General features: G+C 37.7%; 1 pseudogene; it reads right to left on the bottom strand.

Moving 5' to 3' along the window:
- Window positions 1–8,218: 8,218 nt before the first annotated feature.
- LOC105548257 lies at window positions 8,219–9,294 on the bottom strand (annotated as a pseudogene).
- Between the last annotated feature and the right edge of the window lie 1,992 nt (window positions 9,295–11,286).

Below are 11,286 nucleotides of genomic sequence, written 5' to 3'. Positions count from 1 at the left end.
AATATTTCTTGTTTAATTTTGTTAAATGAGATGATTCTTATTAAATAGTTATTTTATAGTTGCACAGAAATAATGAAAAATGATCTCACTGACATTGTGCTTTATTCCTAATGACTGGTTAGATAGTTATTAGGAATAAAGGTAGTGTGTCTGAAATTATTTTTAGATTTACACTTCGGACTCTTAATATATATTAGAAAAATTTTTCCCTTCCTTGAACCACACCATTTATATTTGGTAATATAGTATAAAGATGAGAAAATGATAATAGAAAAGCAGAAAATAAAAGGACTTTAGTTCATTTTGGTGTGACTATTACTGCTGTATAAATTATACTAAAAATATTAAATATATTTTACTTTTAAGATATCAATTTGTTGGTAATATTGCTTAATAGTAGTCCTTTAGAACTCCAATAATAAAACTGTTTTCTAAGCTCTTGTTCTTTCAGATTTAGAATAATTTTTAAAAGCTATATCTTAAAAAATACATATATTTTGACTATTAGAATATATTTATGTTCTTCTTTTCTTAGTCTCTAAAAAGTATAAAACACAATCTTTACCATTTGCAATTCGAGAAAGTATCAACTCATCATGTTTTATTAAAGAGGAAATTTTTTTCATACAATCTCTACCTTTCTCCTAGTAAAAATTAATTACTCAGCTGGAGTGACACCATTTTTGCAATGAAAATTAGTAGTTGCAGATCATGGTTTTTCATTGATTGCTTTTGATGCCTAAATTCCATTCCCACATAGTATTCTAATGTAGCCTGTTATTAAGGAAGACATCTGATTAAGTTTTCTTTTCTTTTCTTTTATTACTTTTTAAAATTTCAACTTTATTTTAGTTTCAGGGGGTACATGTCCAGTTTTGATACAGGGATATATTGCATGATGCTGAGGTTTGTAATATGATTGGATCTGTCACCCAAGTAGTGAGCATAGCATCCAATAGGTAGTTTTTCAACCCTGGCACCCCTTCTTCCCTCCCAGCTTTTATAGTACCCAGTGTGTACTGTTGTCATGTTTATGGTCATGTATGTCCGATGGTTAGCTCCCATTTAAAAGTGAAAACCTGTGGTATTTGGTTTTCTGTTTCTATGTTAATTTATTTAGGATAATGGCTTCCAGCTCCATCCACGTTGCTGCAAAGAATATGATTTCTTTTTTTTTTTTTTTTTGAGACAGAGTCTCACTCTGTCACCCAGGCTGGTGTGAAGAAGTAGCATGACCTCAGCTCACTGCAACTTCTACCTCTTGATTTCAAGTGATTCTCCTGCCTCAGCCTCCTGAGTAGCTGGGATTACAAGCACCCACCACAAAACTAGCTAATTTTTGTATTTTTAGTAAAGACTGGTTTTCACCATGTTGGCCAGGGTGGTCTCGAACTCCTGACCTCAGGTGATCCACCTGCCTTGGCCTCCCAAAGTGTTGGGATTACAGGCATGAACCACCGTGCCTGGCCCAATTTCATTCTTTTTTTGATGGTGTAGTGTCTCATGATGTGTATGTACCACATTATCTTTATCCAGTCCACTACTGATGGGCACCTCGGTTGATTCCAGGTCTTTGCTATTGTGAATAGTGCTGAAATGGACATATGAGTGTGTGTGTCTTTTTGGTAGAACAATTTCTTTTCCTTTGGATAAATACTCAGTAATGTGACTACTGGGTGGAATGATAGTTCTATTTTTAGTTCTTTAAGGAATCTCTAAACTGCTTTCTACAGTGGTTGAATTAAGTTAATGTCCCAACCAACAGCGTATAAGCATTCCTGTTTCTCTGCAGCCTCACAAACAGTTGTTTTTTGCCCATTTAATAAAAGCCATTCTGACACATAAGAGATGGTATTTCATTGTTTTTATTGGTATTTATTTGATGATTAGAGATTTTGAGCATTTTTTCATATATTTGTTAGCTGCTTGCATGTCTTCTTTTGAGAAGTGTCTGTTCATGTCCTTTTTTGATTTTTTTTTTTTTTATTAGTTGATTCAAGTTCCTTATAGATTCTGGATATTAGATCTTTGTCAGATTCAAAATTTGTGAATATTTTCTACAATTCTGTAGATTTTCTGCTTACCCTGTGATGTGGTTTCATTGTGTCCCCACCCATATCTCACCTTGAATTTTAATAATCCCCACATGTCAAGGGTGGAGGACAGGTGGATATAATTGAATCATGGGGGCAGTTTCCCCCATACTGTTCTTGTGGTAGTAAATAAGTGTCGCAAAATCTCATGGTTTCATAAAGGAGAGTTCACCTGAACAAGCTCTCTCTTGCCTGCCAGCATGTAAGACGTGCCTTTGACTCTCTCTTGCTTTCTGCCATGATTGTGAGGCCTCCCTATCCATGTGAAACTGTTAATCCATTGAACCTCTTTCCTTTATAAATTACCCAGTGTTGGGTATGTCTTTATTAGCAACATGAGAACAAACTAATACACTCTGTTAGTTTCTTTTGCTGTGCAAAAGCTCTATAATTTAATTAGATCTACTTGGTAATTTTTGTTTTTGTTGTGATTGCTTTTGAGTACTTAATCATCAATTATTTGCCAAGGCTGATGTTCAACATAGTGTTTCCTGGGTTTTCTTATAGGATTTTCATAGTTCAAGATTTTACTTTTAAATCTTTAATCCACCTTAATTCTTGTATATGTACAAGTATACAAGAATTGAAAAGTAGGAGTCTAGTTTCATTCTTCTGCATATAGTTAGCCAGTTATTGCAATATCATTTATTGAATAGAGAGTCCTTTCCTTATAGTGTATTTTTGTAGACTTTGTAAAAGATTAGGTAGTTGTAGGTGTGTGGCTTTTTTTTTTCTTTCTTTTTTTTCTGAGTTCTCTATTCTCTTCCATTAGACTATGTGTCTGTTTTAGTACCAGCACCATGCTATTTTAATTACTGTAACTTTGTAAGGTAGTTTGCATTTCGGTAATGTAATCCATCCTGCTTTGTTCTTTTGCTTAGGATTAATTTGGCTATTTGAACTCTTTTTTGTTCCATCTGAATTTTAGAATAGTTTTTCTTAATACTGTGAAAAATGATGTTGCTAATTTTATAGGAACAGTGTTGAATCTGTAGATTGCTTTGGGCAATATGGCCATTTTAAGGGTACTGATTCTTCCAGTCCATGAACATGGAATATTTTTTCATTTGTTTGTGTCATCACTGATCTCTTTCAGCAGTTTTTTGTAGTTTTGCTTGTAGAGATATTTTCCCTCCTTGGTTAGATGTATTTCTAGGTATTTTTTTTGTGTGTGTGTGTGGCTATTGTGAATTTGATTGTTGTTGTTTTTATAATTTGGCTTTCAATTTTTGAACATTATTGATGTGTGGAAATGCCAAATATTTTTGTATATATACTTTGTATCCTGAAACTTTACTGAAGTTGTTTATCAGCTTTAGGTACCTTTTGGCAGAGTATGTAGCGTTTTCTAGGTATAAGATTATGTCAACAGTGAAGAGAGATAATTTGACATCTTTTTCTATTTGTATGCCTTTTATTTATTTCTCTTACCTTATTGCTCTAATTAAGACTTCCAGTACTATGTTGAATAGGAGTTGTGTGAGCAGGCATTCTTGTTTTGTCCTGGGTCTTAGGGTGAATGACTATAGCTTTGGCCCATTCAGTATAATGTTGGTGAAGGGTTTGTCATAGATGGCTCTTATTATTTTGAAGTATGTTACTTCAATGCCTAGTTTCTTTAGTTTTTTTTTTTCTTTTTTTTTACTGTGAAGTGGTGTTGTATTTTATTGAAAGATTTTTTTCATCTATTGAGATTATCATATGGTTTTTGTTTTCAATTCTGTTTATGTGGTGAATCACACTTATTGATTGGTGTATGTTGAACCCACATTGCATCCCCGGAATAAAGCCTATTTGACTGTGTTGAATTAACTGTTTTATGTACTTCTGGGTTTGGTTTGGCAGTATTTTATTGAGGCTTTTTGTACCTATGTTCATCAGGTATATTAGTCTATAGTTTCCTTTTTTTATTGTGTCTGTGAGATTTTGGTATCAAGACAAGGCTAACTTTATACAATGTGTTAGAGATAAGTTCCTCCTTTTTGATTTTTTGGAATAGTCTCAGTAACTTTTGTACCTTTGTTTCTCTGGTAGAATATACAAAGGGTTTTTATTATTTGGTAGGTGTTTTAAATCACTGACTCAATTTTAGAACTCATTATTGGTCTGTTAAGGGTTTCTTCTTGATTCAGTATTTGTTGGTCATGTGTTTCCAGGAATTTATCCATTTTTTCCTACATTTTCTAGTTTATGTGCATATAGGTGTTAATAATGGTCTCTAAGGATCTTCTGTATTTCTGTGGGACTGGTTATAATGTCGTTTTTGTTGTTTCTGAGTTGCATATTTGGATCTCCTCTCTTTTTGTCTCTGTGAGTCTAGATAATGGTCTATAGACCTCATTTATTCTTTCAAAGAACCAATTTTTATTTTTGTTGATCTTTCGTATGAATTTTTGGGTCTCAATTTCATTTAGTTCTGTTTGGATTTTAGTTATTTTTTCTTATGGTACCTTTGGGGTTACTTTGTTGTCATTTTTTCTAGTTTCCAGGTATGATGTTATATTCTTAATTTGACATCTTTCTGTCTTCTTGATGTAAGCATTTAGCACTATAATCTGTCTTCCTAACACTTTTTAAAACACATTCTGGAGATTTTGGTATGTTCTGTCTTTGTTTTCTTTTATTTCAAACCAGTTTTGGATTTCTGCCTTAATTTAATTGTTTGTACAAAGGGCATTCAGAAAAAAGTTATTTAGTTTCTGTGTAATTGTATGATTTTTTACAGATGCTCTTCATATTGATTTCTAATTTTTATTCTACTATGGTTCTAGAATATGCTTGATTGGATTTTGAGTTTTTAAAATTTTATTGAGACTTGCTTTATGGCCCAGAATATTGCCAGTCTTAAAGTATGTACTGTGTGCAGATGAGAAGAATATATATTGTTTGATTTTAGGTGGAATACTCTGTTGATGTCATTAGGTCTAATTGGTCATGTTTTGAATTTAAGTTCAATATTTCTTTGTTAGTTTTCTGCCTTGAAGATCTAACACTGTTAATGGGGTGTTAAAGTACCCCCTATTATTCGGTGTCTGTCTATGTCTTTCTGTGGGTCTGGAAGTACTTGTTGATGAATCTGGATCCTCCCAAACTGAGTACATATATGTTTAAGATAGTTCAGTCTTCTTGTTCAATTGAAACTCATATCATTATGTAATGCTTTTCATTGTCTTTTGTTATTGCCATCGGTTTAAAGTATGTTTTATCTAACACGTGAATAGTGTTCCCTACTCTTTTTGTTATCCATTTGCATATAGTTCTTCTCTGTTCCTTTACTTTGAGCCTATTGATGTCATTACATGTGAGATGTTCTCTTGAAGGCAGAAAAAGGTTAGGTCTTGTTTTCTTTCCAGCTTGCCACTCTGCCTTTTAAGTAGGGTGTTTAGACCATTTACATTTAAGCTTAATATTAATATGTGAGGTTTTGATCCTGCTGTGGTAGAGTTAGCTGGTTGCTTTGAAATCTTGATAATGTAGTTACATTTTAGGGTCTGTGGGCTATATAATTAAGTGTGTTTCTGTGATAGTGAGTATTTTTCTTTCATTTCTATCTTTAAATCTGTCTTCAGCATAACTGTAAGGCTTGTATAGTGGTAACAAACTCTCTTATTGCTTGCATACCTGGAAAATATTTTTTCTCCTTTGCTTATGCGGCTTAGTTTGGCAGGATATGAAATTGTTGGTTGGGATTTTTTTTCTTTAAGGATACTGGAAATGATCTCCTAATCTCTTCTGGCTTCTAAGATTCAAGCCAAGATGTCAGCTGTTAGCCTAATATGTTTCCCGTTGTAAGTGATATGACCCTTTTTTTTAGCTGCTATTAACATTTTTTTCTTGCACATTGACCTTCAAAAGTCTGATGACTATGTGTCTTGGGGATATTTGTCTTATGTACTGTCTTGCAAATATTCTCTGAATTTCTTGAGTTTGCATGCTATCCTCGCTAGAAAATATGTTTTCCAAGTGGCTTACTACTCTTTCCTCTTGTCTCTCAGGAATGCCAGTGAATCATATATTTGGTCTCTCTGCATAATCACATATTTCTTGGAGGCTTTGTTCAGTTTTTAAAATTCTTCTTCTTCTTCTTTTTTTTTTTTTTAATCTAACTGGACTGATTCAAAGAACTGGTCTTTGAATACTAAAATTATTTCCTTAGCTTGGTCTGTTCTTTTGTTTTGTTTGGTTTTGTTTTTACTCTATGGTAAACTTTATGTACTTAGGAATTAATACCAACTCATTATTAGCAAAAAATAAACATCTTTACATCAAGAGTAGTTTTTCCTTTAATAAAAAAAGGTGGAATGTGTATAATGGACAAGGGATAATCAAAATTTGCCAAATGAGGCTAGTAAGACAATCCCAACAATTCACAATCATTATTCACTGGTCCATTAATCACAGGACAATACATACAAATGAAACTTACTTGGCTGGGTGTGGTGGCTCAGGCCTGTAATCCCAGCACTTTGGGAGGCCGAAGCGGGCAAATCATGAGGTCAGGAGTTCAAGACCAGCCTAGCCAACATGGTGAAACCCTGTCTCTACCAAAAACACAAAGAATCAGCTGGACGTAGTGGCGGGCGCCTGTAGTCCGAGCTACTTGGGAGGCTGAGGCAGGAGAACCGCTCAAACCCAGGAGGCGGACATCACAGTGAGCCGAGATCGCACCACTGCACTCCAGCCTGGCCAACAGAGTGAGATTCCATCTCAAAAAAAAAAAAAAAAAAAAAAAGAAATAAAAAAAATTAAACTTACGTACATATTAGAAAAACATCAAAATTCAACCATTAATCCAGCACATTATCAAATGAATAGACCAAATTTCTACCAACAAACTTAAGAAAATATCACTATCTATGAAATTCAAGTACTCCTGCTTAAAGAGCATTTACAGAACTCTCACCTCAAAGTTGCCCTGCAAAACAAGGTGAAATGCATACTCAAGAGTCTTTAAGAATGAGCCACCGATGAAAACAGTATACTTGTAACTTGTGTAACATTTCATACATTTTTTTCAAGCACTGCACAATAATTAATTTGCATCAGGCTTTACAAATTAGAAACGCTTCACTTACAGAACTTCTTTCCAGTGGGAGTTTTCACATGACTTTTCAAGTAAATGTTAAAACTGAAAATATTCTTGCAGTTTCTAAACTATTAAAGTTTTAATCCTGTGTACGTTCTTGTATTTACAAGGTCCAGCCAGCTACAGTGTGCATTTTCATATGTCCTTGAGTGGGTATGAGAGAAATGAAACATTCCCATATTCTGGACATTCATAGGGTTTTTCTCAGGAATGAGCTGATGTCTTCAAATGGAACTAACACAACTGAAGGCCTTACCACAAATTTAAATTCAAAAGGCTTTTCTCCATTCTGAGTCCTCCCAAATCTTCAAAAACAGGAAAATCTGAAGGCTTGACCACATTTCCTACATTCTTAAGGTTTCTCTGCAGTGTGAGCTCTTTCATGTTTATGAGGGAATGGGAAATAGTAAATGTTTTACCACTTCTCTTACATTCAAGGGGCTTTATTTATTTATTTATTTATTTGAGATGGAGTCCCACTCTGTCACCAGGCTGAAGTGCAGTGGCACAATCTCAGTTTACTGCAACCTCCACCTCCTGGGTTCAAGCAATTCTCCTGCCCCAGCTTCCGAGTAGCTGGGACTACAAGCATATGCTACCACACCCAGCTAATTTTTGTATTTTCAGTAGAAAGGCGGTTTCACCATGTTGGCCAGGATGGTCCCTATCTCCTGACCTCGTTATCCACATGCACAGGGCTTCCCCCCAAACCCCCGTGGCTTTTTATGTCCTTGAAAAAGAACTAACACAACTGAAATGTGCCACCATGCCCAGCTAATTATTTTCTTTTTTCTTTTTTCTTTTTTTTTTTCAGACGGAGTCTCACTCTGTCGCCCAGGCTGGAGTGCAGTGGTGCGATCTTGGCTCACCGCAAGCTCTGCCTCCTGGGTTCAAGCCACTCTCCTGCCTCAGCCTCCCAAGCAGCCAGCGTGAGCCACCACGCCCAGCATTATTTTATTTTTTGTAGAGACAGGGTTTCACCATGTTGCCCAGGTTGTTTCACATTGTTTGAATCCAGGCTGGTTATGAACTCCTGGGCTCAAGCAATACACACACCTTGACCTCCCAAAGTTCTGGGACAGCAGGCTGAGTCACTACACCCAGCCTCTATATCATGACTTCTTTCGTGGCGAGTAAGGTGACTGGAACAAATGTAGGCTTTACCGCATCTCTTACATTCATAGGGTTTTTCTCCAGTATGAATTCTTTCGTGGAGGTGAAGGGAACTGAGGCGACTGAAGGCTTGGTCACATTGTTTACTTTCATAGGGTTTCTCTCCAGTATGAGTACTTCTATGGTTACAAAGGGAACGCAAAGGACTAAAGACTTTGCCACATTGTTTGCATTCATAGGATCTCTCTCCAGTATGAATGCTTCCATGGTAATGAAGGGAAGTGGAACAGCTGAAGGCTTTATCATATTTGGTACATTTATAGGGTTTTTCTCCAGTGTGAGTCCTTTCATGCGTCTTAAAAGAACAAGAAAATCTGAATGTTTTCCCACATTCCTTACATTAGTAGGGTTTCTCTCCAGTGTGAGTTTGTTCATGTATTAGGCAAGAACCGGAAACAGTGAATGCTTTACCACATTGTTTACATTTATAGGGTTTTTCTCCTGTGTGAGTTCTCTGATGTCTTTCAATTGAATTGAGAAAATAAAAAGCTTTCCTACATATTGTACATTTGTGAGCTGGATTTCTACTGTGCATTATCATGTGTCTTCTAACACGTGGAACAGAAATGAAGAATTTCCCACACTGTTCACATTTATATTGCTTCTCTCCATATGGTTTGTATCCTGAGTGAGCTAGGATGTGCCTATTAAGGAGGGAAAGACGTACAAAGACTGTTCCACAAATACTGCATTCACATTGTTTTAATCCAGTAGAAATGTTCTCGTTCAGATCAAAATTTGGAATTTGAGTGACAACTTGTCCATACTGACTACCTTCTTTGCTTTCACACAGTCTCTGTACCATATGATTTCTACAGAAGCCAGGTTCCTGCAAGTTTCCTGCATCACTTGTCTGTAGAGATTCTTCTGAGAAGTATCTAGCAAAGCCCATTGCTCTTGGGTAAAGTTCACAGCTCTATCCTCAAAAGCCACGGAGTCCATTCCTTGGCTTCCCGGATGTCTTGGCATCAACTAGGGATGTCCCAATACCTACAGGTCACAGGGTGGCAGAGGCTGCTGCAGAGCCACCTGGGCCTCCCAAAGCCAAGAAGTAGCAGCGGAGACTAACAGGAAGAGCCTACTGTCTGTTTTTCTGTTGTTAAGATTTCCAACTATATTTTGAAATTTCTGTAGTGAATTTTTCAATTCCAGAATTTCAGTTGGTTCTTTCTTAATATGGTGATACTGGCTTTCCAGTCTGGATTCAATTTTTGGCTTTCTTTGGATTTCAGCGTTCTCTTGAATCTTGTTGAACTTCTTTGTTAACCTGATTCTGAATTTTATGTCTGTCATTTAAGACATTTCAATCTTGTTAGGATCCATCAGGGAGCTAATGCAATCTTTTGCAGGTAAGGAAACACTGAGGCTTTTTGAATTGCTGGCGTTTTTGTGCTGATTCTTTCTCATCTGAGGGGGCTAGTGTGTTTCTTTGTTCCTTTCTTTTTTTTTTTCTTCTCCTTCTCCTCCTCCTCCTCCTTTCTTCTTCTTCTCCTCTTCCTCCTCCTCCTCCTCCTCCTCCTTCTTCTTCTTCTTCTTCTTCTTCTTCTTCTTCTTCTTCTTCCTCTTTTCTTGGAAATTGCTGTTGTTTGTATTGGGCTTTTTGTTTTTATATTCTTTTTTTCCCTTGAGATTTTCATTGTGGTGCATGTTGTGTATAGTCAATTGGCTTTATTTCTTGGTGCTTTGAGGACAAAGGCTCTGTGTGTGCTGTTTAAGTTGATAGTGTCCTTCATGGGCTTTCACAGGTGTTGTGTGTGAAGGAATTTATTTTTGCATGGTGGTGTAGTTCAGACTGTGATTTAGTAGATGGCCCTTAAGAGTAAGGGTAGGGTCTTAGCTGCATGCTTCTTTTGCATTTCAGTGTGTACACAGCATTGCTCTGGGAAAAGGAGAAAGAGAGCAGGAGATGACTCCTTCACCAAGTCTGTTCCCAGGCCTTGGTGGAGCCCCTTTCAATTACTGGCGCTGTGCTTGTGTTTCTTTAGCCTCAAGGCAGTCTTTGGCGGGCTATGCTTTTCTCTCCATTAAGAGCAGTTCAAGATGAAAGTCAGATAACCAGGAGACCCACAGTTCCCCAGGGTTCCACTGGTCCTTTGAGCTTGGCAGAGTCAGTGAGTTTTGGGATATGTCTACAGCTGGTCTGATGAAGCAGTAGGTCAAGAGTGAAGGAACACCAGGCAGAGCGGTGGTTCAATGAGTGTGAAACTGGTGTGGAGTACTAACAGCCTGGTATTTTGAGCCCAGTTGACAGCTGTGGGGCTTGCCCAGCTCATGCTCCCCCAATCCAGTGAGTCGCTCCAGCACCTGCCCCAGGAGCAGGCCTACCCTGCTAGGTTTTTCCCCAGACTTCTCTTCCCAGATGGCTGTGCTCTTCCAGGTGTTTGGAGCCATGGGGCTCTCTGGGGAAAAAGTTGTTGCTGGCTAACAGGCATACCCTCCTGCACCAGTCTTTCAAGAGGGAGGGAGTCCCGGCTCCCTTGCCAGCACATTCTTCTCAGTGTTCAGATAGTGGGGGTTCCTCCCCAACTAGAGATCGCTCAGAACTCTTAGGTGGTGTGCTTGAATTCTCTGGGGGTTGAAACCAGGTCTACAGTTTTATTTTCTGGCCCCTTAGGGGGGAGCACCAGCTGTGCTGGAAATGGTGGGGGTGGGCTCTCTCCTGCTCCCCAGCAGCCAGCAAAATGCTCAGGCAGGGCAGTGAAGGCTGCACTGTGGGTGTCCTCCTGCAGGAGCAGCCAGGCAGGCACTCTTGGGAGGGGCCAGCAGACGAAGGGGGCATGGATCAGATCTGTTTCCATCCCACAGGAAAGATAGCTCTGCTCTTTCTGGCCAAGCAGACAGCAGAAGCTGTAGTCCCTTAGAGAAAGATGGAGAATCTCGTGGAATGGGCATCTCTGATCGTGTTTTGCTGCAACTGCACCATATGCAAAACCT

The sequence above is a fragment of the Mandrillus leucophaeus genome, unplaced genomic scaffold (genome assembly GCF_000951045.1).
Source record: "Mandrillus leucophaeus isolate KB7577 unplaced genomic scaffold, Mleu.le_1.0 Scaffold406, whole genome shotgun sequence".
NCBI lineage: Eukaryota > Metazoa > Chordata > Mammalia > Primates > Cercopithecidae > Mandrillus > Mandrillus leucophaeus.
The sequence above is the reverse complement of the archived record's forward strand: the minus strand, read 5'-3'. Positions and strand labels throughout refer to the sequence as shown.